The sequence below is a fragment of the Cryptomeria japonica genome, chromosome 8 (genome assembly GCF_030272615.1).
Source record: "Cryptomeria japonica chromosome 8, Sugi_1.0, whole genome shotgun sequence".
In the NCBI taxonomy this organism is placed as follows: domain Eukaryota; kingdom Viridiplantae; phylum Streptophyta; class Pinopsida; order Cupressales; family Cupressaceae; genus Cryptomeria; species Cryptomeria japonica.
In genome coordinates, this window is record NC_081412.1 from 612,813,340 (window position 1) to 612,826,821 (window position 13,482).

Genomic DNA, 13,482 nt, shown 5'->3' on the forward strand with positions numbered 1-13,482 from the left:
GATTTTGTAGCCATATGATTTTGACATCATTGTATCATGACACTTTATATATATATATGAGATGATTCATTTTTGCGGTAGCTATATGCATGTGCACCTATGTGATGAGATGTTCTTATGATGTATGTTTTATGTGATGGATGCAAATATGTATATGATGTAATGCAATATTTTTGTTCTTTTATGTTTTATATGTGATGCATGATGCAAATGTGAATGCAAATGTAAATTGTGCTAACAGGTGTTGTGTGCAGGATGTGATGCAGTTGTGATGTCTATATGTATGTATGAAATGCTTATATGTGGTAATGCAGGTGCAAACTACATGAAATGCAAATGTTTTTGGTGTGTCATTATACTCATTCATGTGATAGCAGGCTACGCGGACTCGAGAAGGATGATGGAAGTCAATCAAGAAAGGGGGATGGAAAATAGAAGATATGAAAGTGAAAGAGCTTCTTGTACGTTATCATCATTGAGCTTTATTATGGAAAAATAGGTTATGATAATCGAGGCATATGTTCGACCCAGGAAGTCATTGTACCTGTTTGCATGGAGATAAGACAGTCACAAACAAGGAATGCCCCAGTTCACACTAGACTCACAGTGTCCTCATATCCTTGGACAAGTCATAGCATTACTAAGAGACAATCCACAGACAGCAAAAGAAAATAAGTGACGATACCCCATCCTCGCCTTTCTAGTCAAAGACATCCTGGAGATAGAATCTCTAGTCAGAGACATCCTGGAAAAGCTAAAAGACATGTCACCAAAAGATAAAATCAAAAGAAAACCAAGACTCGACACCAATATCCACTGTAGTCCTCAAGTTTAGTGTCTCTTGTCACTTGTATAAGTCTTATTTGATTGTGGTCACAATGTTTACTTTCATAGAAAGGATAGATAGCACTGAACCATAATGTTGTCTGAGTCTGTTGAAAGATTTGATTTTGTTGAAGCCCATTGTTGCTGTTGTGTATCATCTAAAACTGACTGAATCCATGAAACTGATACTTTATTGCGAAGAGATGAAACTTTATTGCAGATCTGTGATGCAAATGTTGCTTTATTGCGGATTGTGCGCGGATAGACTGAAGGAAGCTGGAAGAAACTGTACTCCTCGAAACATGTGATGCTCTCAGTTCCACACCCATCACTAGACGTAGAATTTGCCTTAGCCACAGATAGGATCTGATTTATTATAGATGGAAAGGGAGGTGAAAAGGGAGGTTTATTATGAATGGCTAACCAATCTTGGGTAGATCAATAACAAGCCATGATGGGAATGGGTAAGTTTATTATGGATGGATAGGTTGTGAGTGTGTGCAAAGTGAAGTGATGAAAGTGAATCCTGAAGGAGGGAGGAGCAATGTTTCTACACATGGCGCTAGTGACCCAGTTTTCACCATGGTACTTGCCCAGGGCGCCACCGAAGTGGTTTTCACTATTGGACGAAATTATTTCTCTTTACTTTTTTCGATTTTTCAATGTTTTTGTGTCACAAGGCACCTGTTTGCCAGGTTTTCACCAAGTAACGATTTTTTTGTTTTATAATTTTTTTGTATTTTTGAATTTTTTGATTTTTTTGTATTTTTTGAATTAGGATATTCCGAAGAGCTATGTGTAGAACCTGCGAAGGTGCATGCTGTTGATAGGATCCTCCAAAGGTTCCCCTTCTGTAGTTGAGAGCTGACATGCCCCAGATCCATATGCTGTTGTAATGATGTAAGGACCAAGCCAATTTGGTTCGAACTTGCCCTTCTTCTCTCTGTCTTGTTGATTCTTGGGGTTTTCTCTGATAACCAAGTCACCTACCTCAAATGTGCGAGGCTTGACTTTGTGATTGTAGCTGCGACTCATTCGTTGTTGGTAAGCCTTGAGATGATTAAAAGTAGTTTGTCTCCGTTCATCCAGAAGTTCTAGTTCTTGTAAACGAAAGACCCTGTAATCTTCATCGTTGATGATGTTTTGCAAAGAGACCCATAAAGAAGGTAACTCAACCTCAATAGGCAAGATGGCTTCAGCGCCGTAGACAAGTGAGTAGGGTGTAGCTCCTGTAGGTGTGCAGACACTTGTGTGGTAGGCCCAAAGTGCAGGATTGAGTTGGATATGCCAGTTACGGCCAGCGTCGTCGACTGTCTTTTTGAGGATTTTAAGAATTGTTTTATTAGATGCCTCAGCTTGGCCATTACCTTGGGGGTAATATGGTGTGGATAAATGATGGGAAATATGGAAGCGGTCACAGAGTTCACGAACATCCTGATTTTTGAAGGGACGCCCGTTATCAATAATAATGGAATCAAGAATACCATATCGGCAAATGATATAGTTAAGGATGAAGGTAGCAATTTGTTTTCCAGTGACTTGTGTGAGAGGCACGACTTCAATCCACTTTGTAAAATACTCTGTGGCTGTGATAATGAATTTATGACCATTGGAAGAAGGAGGGTGAATCTTGCCTATGAGATCGAGTCCCCACTGACAAAAGGGCCAAGGAGACGTGAGTGGTTGTAGTTCTTGTGCTGGTGCATGTATGAGGTCTCCATGAATTTGACATTGCTTACATTTCTTGACAAACTGATATGAGTCTTTTTCCATATTGGGCCAGTAATATCCAGTCCTGATGAGTTTCTTGGCCAAGGTAGGACCACTAGCATGCGGACCACATATCCCTTCATGCACTTCACGTAACGCAATCTGAGCTTCGTCGCTTTCTAAACATCTAAGAAGAGTGCCATCTAGACCTCGTCGGTATAGGATATTAGCTAGAATGACATATCGAGAGGATTGGCAAATGAAAGTGCGACGTTGGTTATTTGATAGATCAGGAGGTAAGGTATTGTCGCGAAGATATGTGAATATGGAACCATATAACTAGGATTCAGGACCAACAACGCATATCATTTCAGTAGGAGTGATCTCATATGAAGGAACCAACAGGTTGTCTACCAGGAACTCATAGCAGGTTTCATTTTGAGGTAGATCAATTAGTGAAGCAATTGTAGCCATGGCATCTGCAGCACGATTTTGCTCTCTTGGTATTTGCTCAAAATCTATCTTTGTGAAGTGTTGTTTCCAATCATCCACCATTTGTTTGTAAGGCATTAATTTTTCATCTTTTTTTTGGTAATCATTAGTTGCTTGATGGATGACAAGTTGAGAATCCCCAAAAACATGAAGTTCTTGGATCTTCCACTGAATTGCAATTTGTAATCCAGTTGTTAATGCCTCATATTCCGCTATATTGTTAGTGCAAGGAAATGATAAGCGGTATGATTTTGGTATAGAATCACCTTGAGGAGTTATAAAGAGAATACCAGCGCCTGCCCCATGCTGTGTGTATGAACCGTCAAAGTACAGTTGCCATGGCCTTGCATGTGATATTGTTAAAATGAATTCGTCTGGAAATTCTGAATTTAGAGGAACATCATCAATCATGGGGGCATCTGCTAATTGATTCGCGATTGCTTGTCCTTTTATTGCTTTTCTGTCTACATACTCGATGTCGAATTTGTAGACGTATAAAAATGACCATATTCCTAAATGAATATTTTATGTTCATTTTTCTATTTAATTAAATCCAATTTAATTAAATTATCCACATTCTTCTATTTTATTAAGTAAATTACTCAATTTATTTAAATAAAATTCACCATACCATTTAATGAATAAATCATTTTATTTAATTAAATCCCCCTAGCCACTTTTAATTAAATTCAAATTTAATTAAATAGTTATCCTAAATTGAATAAATCACATTTATTTAATTACAACCAAATTGAATGAAAATAAAATAATTCAATTTAAATCCTATTATCCACCCCATCCACTTGCAAAATCCCAAACCCCTTTCTAATCCCTTCTAGAATCTTCTAATCGCTTCTAATTAACCTAACCCTCCTCTAAACTTTGTCACATCCCTAAGCAAAGGGAAGTCACTTCTCAAATGGCCCAAAGTCTTTGATAACCATTAAATTTTTTCAACCTTCAACCACCAAAATCCTCAAAGTCTTTGAAAACCATTGAAGGCTTCCAACCTTCAACCACTTAATTCCCAAAGTCTCCAATAACCATTAATGGTTAATTCAAACTCTCCCACATGGTTAAAACATTTGTTTTGACTCAACCTCTACCCAACCCAAAGGTCTCATCAGGCCATTAATGCTTTGACCATGATTATCTCTTAATCATTTGCACAAATGTTTATCCTTGGAATAACTCCTAATCTAGTGGGTAATCCTAATTTAGACTTGACCCTTAGCCTCTAGATAACCATGAGGTCTTCTCAGGCCTTTAATGCCTCCAACCTCTTCTTTCAACCCAATCCCATGTTGACACTTGTCACCATTTCATTGGTGCAAATTGTGCACATGGATCCCCAACTTTCAAACTTGGCCCTTGATTAAACCATTCAATCTTGACCATCCATTGCCCTGTTTGTGCTATAAATAGAGCTCTCATTCCTCCATTCTTAACAATCATCTTTCAAATTTGAAGCATCACACTTATGCTCAAATTCTTTCAAGCTTTCATTTCATATATGCTCATCATTTAGCCTCTCTTTATATCAGAATTAGACTAAATATGCATGTTTAGAGTAATTTATTTATCATTTTAGCTCAATCATAGACTAAATATAGTGTGCTAGGATAGTATTCATACTAATCTTGTCATCTTATCATTTAGATTATTGCATTTTAGAATCATACCTAGCTTAACATCCATCTCATACTAAAATCTAAAAAAACATCTCTCGTTCTCATATTTGCCATCCCTAAACCATTTTGCTCAGTAATCTGAGAGCAAAAACGTTGGTTTGAGGGACATTGTGAGATAGAGAACCATGGGACCCTCCTTGGGAAGCTAAGTAACACTACATTACTCCATAGCTTGCATCAAGAAGTCCTGTGTGTGTGTGTGGATTAGTATTTAACTAAATTTTCACATATTAAGTTTTATTCGCCCACTTTTCCCGCATACAGAATTCACTCAGGATCATTACCCACTTGGCCAGTCACCCAGTAAGTGTTGCTTTATTGAGAAGATATTTTAATGGATCAATTCTTGCAATCAACTTAGTCTTATGAGTAAGAATATAATGTCGTAATTTCTATGAAGCAAAGACCACGGCGAGACATGGACGTTCAATTGGTGTGTAGTTTAGCTCATATCCCACCAATGTGCGACTGATATAGTATACTGCTTTTTCCTTGCCGTCAGCAATTTGTTGTGCTAGGAGTGCCCCCAGTGCTATTGGAGTAGCTGATATGTATAGTAGCAAAGGCTGATCTGGAATGGGTGGCATCAAAACTGGCGGATTCAAAAGATAATCTTTGAGCGTCTGAAAAGCTTGTTGACAGTTATCATCCCATTTGAACTTGATATTTTTATGTAGCAGGTGCTGAAAAGGATTACACTTATCTGCAAGTTGTGCTATGAATCTTCGTATAGACTGGAGTCTCCCTTGTAAGGATCAAAGTTGACTGATATTTCTAGGTGGCGGCATGTCCAAGATAGCCTTGACTTTTGCTGGATCGGCTTCAATTCCTCTTTTGGACACAATGAATCCTAGGAGCTTCCCGGAGGTTACTCCAAAGACACATTTCTTGGGGTTTAATCTTACTTTGTATTTTTCCAACCGATCAAAGACGACTGAAAGTATGTCCAAATGTGTATCTCTGTCTATTGATTTACCCAAGAGATCATCAACATAATCTTCCATGGTTATGTGCATGAGATCATGAAAGATAGTGGTCATTACTCTTTGATATGTAGCACCTACATTTTTCAGCCCAAAGGGCATGACATTCCAACAGAAAGTTCCCCACGGACAAGTGAATGATGTTTTATGTTGATCCTTAGGTGTAATCCTGATTTGATTATAACTAGAAAATCCATCCATTAAAGATAACATTTCGTGACCTGCTGTGAGATCAACGATCAAGTCAATATTTGGTAATGGGAAGTCATCTTTCAGACAAGCTTTGTTGATGTCTCTGAAATCTGTACATATTCTGATGCTGCGATCTGGTTTACTGACAGGTACTAAATTGGAGATCCATTCGAGATAATCAATTGGGCGTATGAATCCGACATCCAATAACTTGTCCAGCTCTGCTTTGACTAGTAATGCCACTTGTGGATGCATTTTCCTTAATTTTTGTTTCACTGGCTTTGCCCCCAGTTTGACTGTCAAATGATGCATTACCAAATCCGGATCTAGTCCAGGCATATCAGCGTATGACCATGCAAAGTTGATTTGTCATTCTTTGAAGAAGCTTATGAATTTTGACCTTTCAGACTCTGTCAATGATTGAGCCAGGAATATATTGTGTGGAACCTCTTCTGTACCAATGTTTGTCTTGATAGTCTCCTCTACCAACATGGATGACTTTTTCTCATATGATGCTAGGAGAATGTCGAGCCTTCCATCTTCAGGTGCCTCAAAGAGGTTTTCGCCATCAGATACGTCCTTTCTTTTTACTTTTTTGGGATTAGATAGCGCCACAGTGTGGTTTTTGCCATAAGACCCTTGATTTGTTCTTATTTTCACATTTTTGCGACTAGAAGGTCCGACACCCTCACCAAAATATGCCATGTTGTTGAGTTCTATGGTGTATCCTGCTTTGTGGTCCCCAGGGGGAAGAGCATCTCGTATGCCAAGATAGTCAATAATAGCTTCGTCATTTTGAAATGTGTCAAATTGTGTTGGTCCTTCATAATCCCAGTCAATGAGTTGGTGGTGAACAAGGGGAAGGCCTTTAATGTTTTCAGAGTTTGCAGGGCTAAGAGTGAAGATGTGGTTATATTCGGGTATATCGAGGCAATCGTCAAGGTCATCGATGGCACTCTCCTCATCAGTTTCGATCGCAAGCGAATCCAAATTGTCATCACTAGTAGCGCCTTCCAGGACAGGTGTCCTCATCCTATGTGATTTCGACCTAGAACCTTGAAACGAAGACTGTGTGCAATCCTTATGGGTTGTTTCTTGACCAACTCTGAACTTTTTATAAAATTCCTCTTCTTCTGTGGGTTCATCTGGCTCTCTGAATATCTCGGTGAGCTCATAGTCACTAGAGGATTTGTCTGAACCCCATTCCCATTCGTTGGAATCTGTGGAATAGTAATCCTGTTGTTGAACTTTGGCAATTTTGATTTGTGATGCCTTTTCTGTCCTTTTAGTGTGGATCTTGGAAGTGAGAAAACCAACTCCTTTCGAGCATTCCCTTTTTACAGTCAATTCAGGTTGTAAGGGCTCCATAACGCCTTCCTTGCATAACCCAAGAGGGCTTTTTCCATCATACCCGAATTTTTTTAGAATCTTGAAGCCTTTGCCATATTTCTCACAAGGTATATTGATCTGATCTTGTGTGTCATCTTCAATGTCTTTATAGAGCATTTTGTATAAATCTTCCTCTTCTAGTTCGCCCCATCTTTGAAAGGTAGTAGGATCCCATTTGAGTATCATGATGGATATTTGCTTGTTAGGATGTGGCCTTCCATATTCTTTTGGAGAGCTCATGACTTGTCGTAAATACATGGTCTGATTTAAAGTGTATTCTCCCATGCCTTTGTCCTGAAATTTGCCTTTAAGTTCACCTTGTTTTGACATTGAAGGTTTCAATGATTCAGGGTCAATGTATGCCGAAGAAGGAGCAGCCTCATGATTACTGGGAATGATGGTTTCAGTATGTGATCTCAGGTTATTGCAATATATGAATGGATTAGGATCACCGTTAACTGTTACCTCGACTCCATTATGAGGAAACTTAATGCATTGATGATATGTTGATGGGACTGCCCTCATTTCATGAATCCAAGGACGTCCTAGTAATATATTATAAGTGAGATCCAGATCTAGGACCTGACAAACCACATCCTTTGTGACTGGCCCAATTCTTAGAGGTAAGGTGACTGTGCCCTTGGATGAGCGCTCTTCATCATCATATGCCTTGATGGTGATTTGATTTGTTGAATTCACAGCTTTATCAGAATATCCCAATTGTTTAATGGTGCTCAATGTACAAATGTGTAGACCTGCTCCTCCATCTATTAGGACTTGCTTTATTCGATGTTTGTGTATGAAGGCTTCAATATGTAGTGGTGCATTATGTGGCTGACTTACAAAGGCGTCATCAGCTTCTGTGAAGGTAAGGGAGTGTGGTATGGAAAGGTATCCCACCATGGCTTGAAACTGGTCCATGTTCAGATCAGTAGGAACGACAGTGTCTCTCAAGATTTTGTCACGAATAGCTTTATGAGCGGGGGATATACATAAGAGCTCAAGGATGGAGATGAGCGCGGGTGTCTTCCCTAACTGTTCTACAAGGTCATACTCAGGTTTGGTTGATGAGGAGGTGGTGTTCTTGGCTGGAGCACCTTGCAAAGTGATTTTACCTTGCCAAGTTGTGACATGACATTCAGAGGTAGGTTCGGAAGAAGATCCAACACCTTTTAGGACAATCCTGGGTCTCCGAGTAGAATTCTCAGACATTTTTTCCTTGATGATAATGGTAGAGACATAATTGTCCATCGAGATGTGATTGATGGTTGAATCATAGTTGTAGGATGCTCTAGTATAGTTGGTTTGATCCTCTATGGCTTTAGCTTTTCCCTTGTCATGTTTTGGGAATGGTTCCTTAAACATCTCATGTTCTTGATTGGAGGAATGTCCCTCAATCTCAATGTCACCTCTATCAATGAGATCTTGTATGATGTTCTTCAGTCGATGACAATTTCCTATCTTATGACCCTTGCTCTTATGAAATTCACAATACTCATCATCGTTCCACCAATTTGGTTTAACCTTTGGTTCATATGGAGGAAAATCTGGAACTGTGATTACCTTGTTTGCCACTAGCTTTTTAAAAACTGACTCAAGTGGTTCTCCCAATGGAGTGTACTTCCTTCGTGATCTAGAAGTTGTTTGAGTATTCACTTGATTGTTTGTAGAACTTGATCCTGAAAAGATGAATTTGGGTCGCATTGTGTTGGCATCAACAACACCATCATTGACTGTGTTCTTGTTTTTATTCCAAAATCTTGGCTTGTCTTTTCCTTTAAAGTCATCTTTGTTTTCCTTGAATATCTTAATAATTCCTTGTTCAATTAGGACCCTCACTATTGCTAAGCCTTTTTCAATGACATCCTTGAAGGTGGACAAACAAGCTTTCCTTAGATCATAGCCAATGTCCTTGTTAACGTTTTGAGTGAACATTTCTACCATTTGTTTTTGTGGAATTTCACAAGAGCATTTGCTGGCTAGATTCCTCCATCTTTGTAAAAATGATACAAAAGATTCTCCTTCTTTTTGCTTAGTATTGCACAAAGTAGTGACTGAGATATCTGTCTCTATATTGTAGGAGAAATGCTGAATAAATGCCTCTGCTAAGTCACCCCATGACTTAATACCAGGTGGTAGTTGAGAGAACCATTCCATAGGTTGATCGCCTAAGCTTTGTGGGAACAATCTCATCAAATATGTTTCTTCTGCTGCTACCTCAATGCAAGCTGTAAAAAATTGTCTTATGTGTGCCTTGGGGTCCCCTTTTCCTCTATACTTATCAAATTTTGGCATCACAAAGTGTGCAGGAAATGGAGGCATTGGAATGCTCTTGTCAAATGGATAAGGACATATGTCTCTCATTGTGTATGTTGGTTTCGGTGTATTCATGTCCTCCATTTTCTTTTGTAAATCTTTGATTTGTTGCTCCAAATTGCTCTTAGGTGGAGATCGACTTCTTGTAGCATACCCCATGTTTGAGACACCAATTTGAGGAGGAGCTTGTTGCATGTATGGATGATATTGATCATACACAAGTTCATATGGAGGAGGTCTATATTGATGCGGCATATATGGAGCACTTGGTATAGCTTCATGTTGAGGAACGCCATATCTATTTTGTGCATGTATACCATATTCTACAGGTATGTCATGTTCCATTGTGTTGCCCCCAAATTTGACATGGGGTTTCCTTGTGTCCAAATTTTGAGCATGCCTTTGAATGTCCAATTGTTTTGGTTGATCCATAGCTTGAGCATATCTATCTGCATAAGACTTCCATAATGGTCTTCGAAGGTAAGTATCATATGTTTGACCATGTGTATGTGGGACTTCTGGTTTTTGAAGCAAAGCTGATGGTGATTCAAGTACCATATGTGGTCCTCTATTTCCTCCACTATTAGGTCTCCTTTGATCCATATTGGAGTGAGTTTGTTGCAAAGGTCGGTTTTCCATAAGTTGAGACATGTCAAAGTCATGAGGTATTTTAGCTCCACTTTGTGCCATCATGTGTAAAAAGTATTGTCTATCCCTCCTCATTATTTCTTCAACCAATCTATTGAAATGGGGATTCATAATGGATTCTTCTACATCTGCTGAATGTATTGAAAAGTTGTCTACCTTGTCATTGTGTGTAGCATTGTTGTTTGTAGTGTCTACGTTTTCCACATTTGGAATGTTTCTATAAACATCCATGTCAGGTAATGTAGTGTGCTCAGGATTGAAAAATAAATCGTTATCATACTCATAAGAACTCATGTTTGCAGACTCTTGAGCTTCTTTAGCTTTTCTCCTAGATTTTTGAAGACGGGTCTCAACCATGAACTAGGTATTGACCAAGATGTGAGAGACTAGATGAAAAATGGAAAGAATATGGAAGACCAAGAGTTGTATCGAGTGTAAATGAATCTGAGGTGTACTTGCAAATGTCCAAAGTGTAAGACCAAGTATGTATGTAGTAGAGTAGGTGTGACTTCCAAAGAGAGGATAGTTTCTCTTGATGAGGTAAGTTGACCTTGACTCTAAGTAAGACCAAATGAGACCCAAAGGTAAGAAACCTTGATGAGGGACCACTTAGCAAAGTGTAGTTGTATGTAGTGTGTTGACAAAGTATGATGAGGAAAAGCAAGTGACCTTTTGACTCAAGTTTAGATAGGTATGAATGTAAAATGAGATGTGAAGCAATGATGGACTGTATGAGACCCAAAGGCAGGTTGAATGCTAGATGAAACCTGAAGAAACAACCTAGGAAGCTCAAGTATTCTGAAACTAATTTCTCTTGTTTGCTGGACTGTAAAATTTTTCAATTCTGGACACAGACGCTTCTGTACACTTCACAGACGGGATTCCCAGACACATACGTGTCTCTGTTCGACACAGACGCTGTTAGACACACAGACGCTATTATGCCCTTCATAGACGCGCTTAGATGACTCAGACGCGGTTAAAACAGACACAGACGCGTTTCTGTAAATTTCGTGCAATTTTTCCAATCTGTGAAGTTGTTTTGTTGTGACCAAATCCGACTGTTTGACTATTTTTCGTGACAAGAGGACACAATGTTGTTGAGGACTCAATGTTTGCAAGTGTTTAGACTCAAAATGACTCCAAGAAAAGTGTGTTGTTTGATGTAAAAAAATGTTTTGCATACACTTGAAGACACAAAAGACACAATGTTTTGTTGTTTGGTCTTTGAATGTTTGGATGTTTAAAATAAGTCAAGCACAATTCTTATGGCTGACCAAGACAATAGTTGTTGATCCCACATGGGGTTTTACCCCCGAGGCTATGCTATTCAGAGCGGATACTTAGATGCTTGACCTCACTGGCTCCACCCTCGGCACTCACTTCTTGGGTCAGCCAAGCATCAGTCCCCATGAAAACTCCCCGTGGTGAACTTTGTATCTCTACTAAGAACCGTATGTGTGTGGGCCGCTACCAGAGGTCCGACCTCCTGCCCCAACAACTAGAAGGATTTGGGCTTCTAAAACAAAAAGGTGCTAGTAAGGGCATCCTCTCGTGTGGCCATACATGTGGCACTTTCAGCTCTGTAAATACAGAAGGCTCCCAGCCGGTAGGGGTTACGCCCTACAAATGATCAAATAAATTTGATCAAACGGGTTTATGGGGAGACATAGTGTCTGTATGAACTAATCAGCACACGTTATCCATAGTTTTCACCATGAATACATTTGATTATAGTGGTTCGGATGAGGTGGGTTTTCCTCGCTACCACTTGGGTCGTTCTCTTCTCACTAGTAGTCCTAATGACCACATGGGAAGACAGGCCCTCTAAAGATTAAACAAAAAGAGACTATTGCTCAAGACACAAAAGACAATGATTCAATTTTAGTGCACCAATGGAAGTGTTTGCTAATCTATGAAAACAAGGCACACAATAAAAATCCAAAAATCCTTGCCAAGGACCTGCAACAAAATTTGTTAGTAGTTTGGGTTGTTTCAAATGATCACCCCTTCCCGCAAGCACACAAGTTAGGTAAATTTTAAAAACCCAAAAGACTTTGTGAAAGAGGGGCCTTCAACAAAAAACATTTTTGCTTCCAAGACAAGTTGCACAAACTTAATTAGCTAGATCTGAAAGGGTTAGTCCAAAAATAAACCAGATCTGAAACCCTAAGTGCGAAATCCGAAAATTGAATCAATGAAAATTTGAAAATTTCGAAACAGTAAATACACAGACGCTGTTACCCCCGACACAGATGCGTCTGTATGACATAGACGCGGTTCTGTGATTCATAGATGCCCTTATCCAACACAGACGCGGGTGGAAACAACATAGACGCGTTTCTGAAACACAGACGCTCCTGTCTGAAACCTGCAAAATAAAATTTGTCGAAAATACAGATGCGATTCTAGATTCCGCAGATGCGCCTAAAAATTGAAGATGCGATCCAAAAGTTCGCAGACGCGGAAAAACATAAAATGTCATCGAAAAATGTCCGATCTATAACTTCAAAAACGCAAAATCTGCAACAAAAAGGTTAAATGCAAAGGGACAAGAGTCCCACCGGGCATGCCAAAATGTATATGGTGAAAATGGATAAAAATAATAACAATATTGAAAGGCTAAATGAATCCAACCACAAAACCCTAGCCTAACAATCAACAAAGATCCACCATAACATATGAAGATTACCTAAGACAGTGCAAATAAAACAAAATCACAAAGATTATACCATCACATGTCCAATAGGGTTTTGATCTCCATTCTTCCTATCTCCATTGATCTTGCTTGATATATTTGCTCTCAGATTTTATATGCACAAGAGCTCAACAAAGAACGGAATGTGGTTGCAAGTAGGATCGTAGTGTAGCCAATTGATCAAGTTGTTAGGGTTTGATAATGAAGAAGGCATCTCCTTAAATAGAAGACACAATATGAAATGGAGGGATAAGATTGAGAGGTGTAAAAGGAGGTCGGCTAGGATTAGAGGGTAGGTAGAAGAAATAATAAAATAATGAAAGAGGTAGGTAGTGTATGAATTAAGAGATGAATGACATGTGTCATGTGTAGAAAAAGCTAATGAATTAATTAAATAAATAAAGATTTATTTAATTAATAGAAGAAGTGGGATCAATTAAATAAATAAATATTTATTTAATTTAGGAAAATGACAATTTAAATAAATAAATGTATTTATTTAAATGAGAAATAAGGCTAGAAGAGGATAAATGAATTA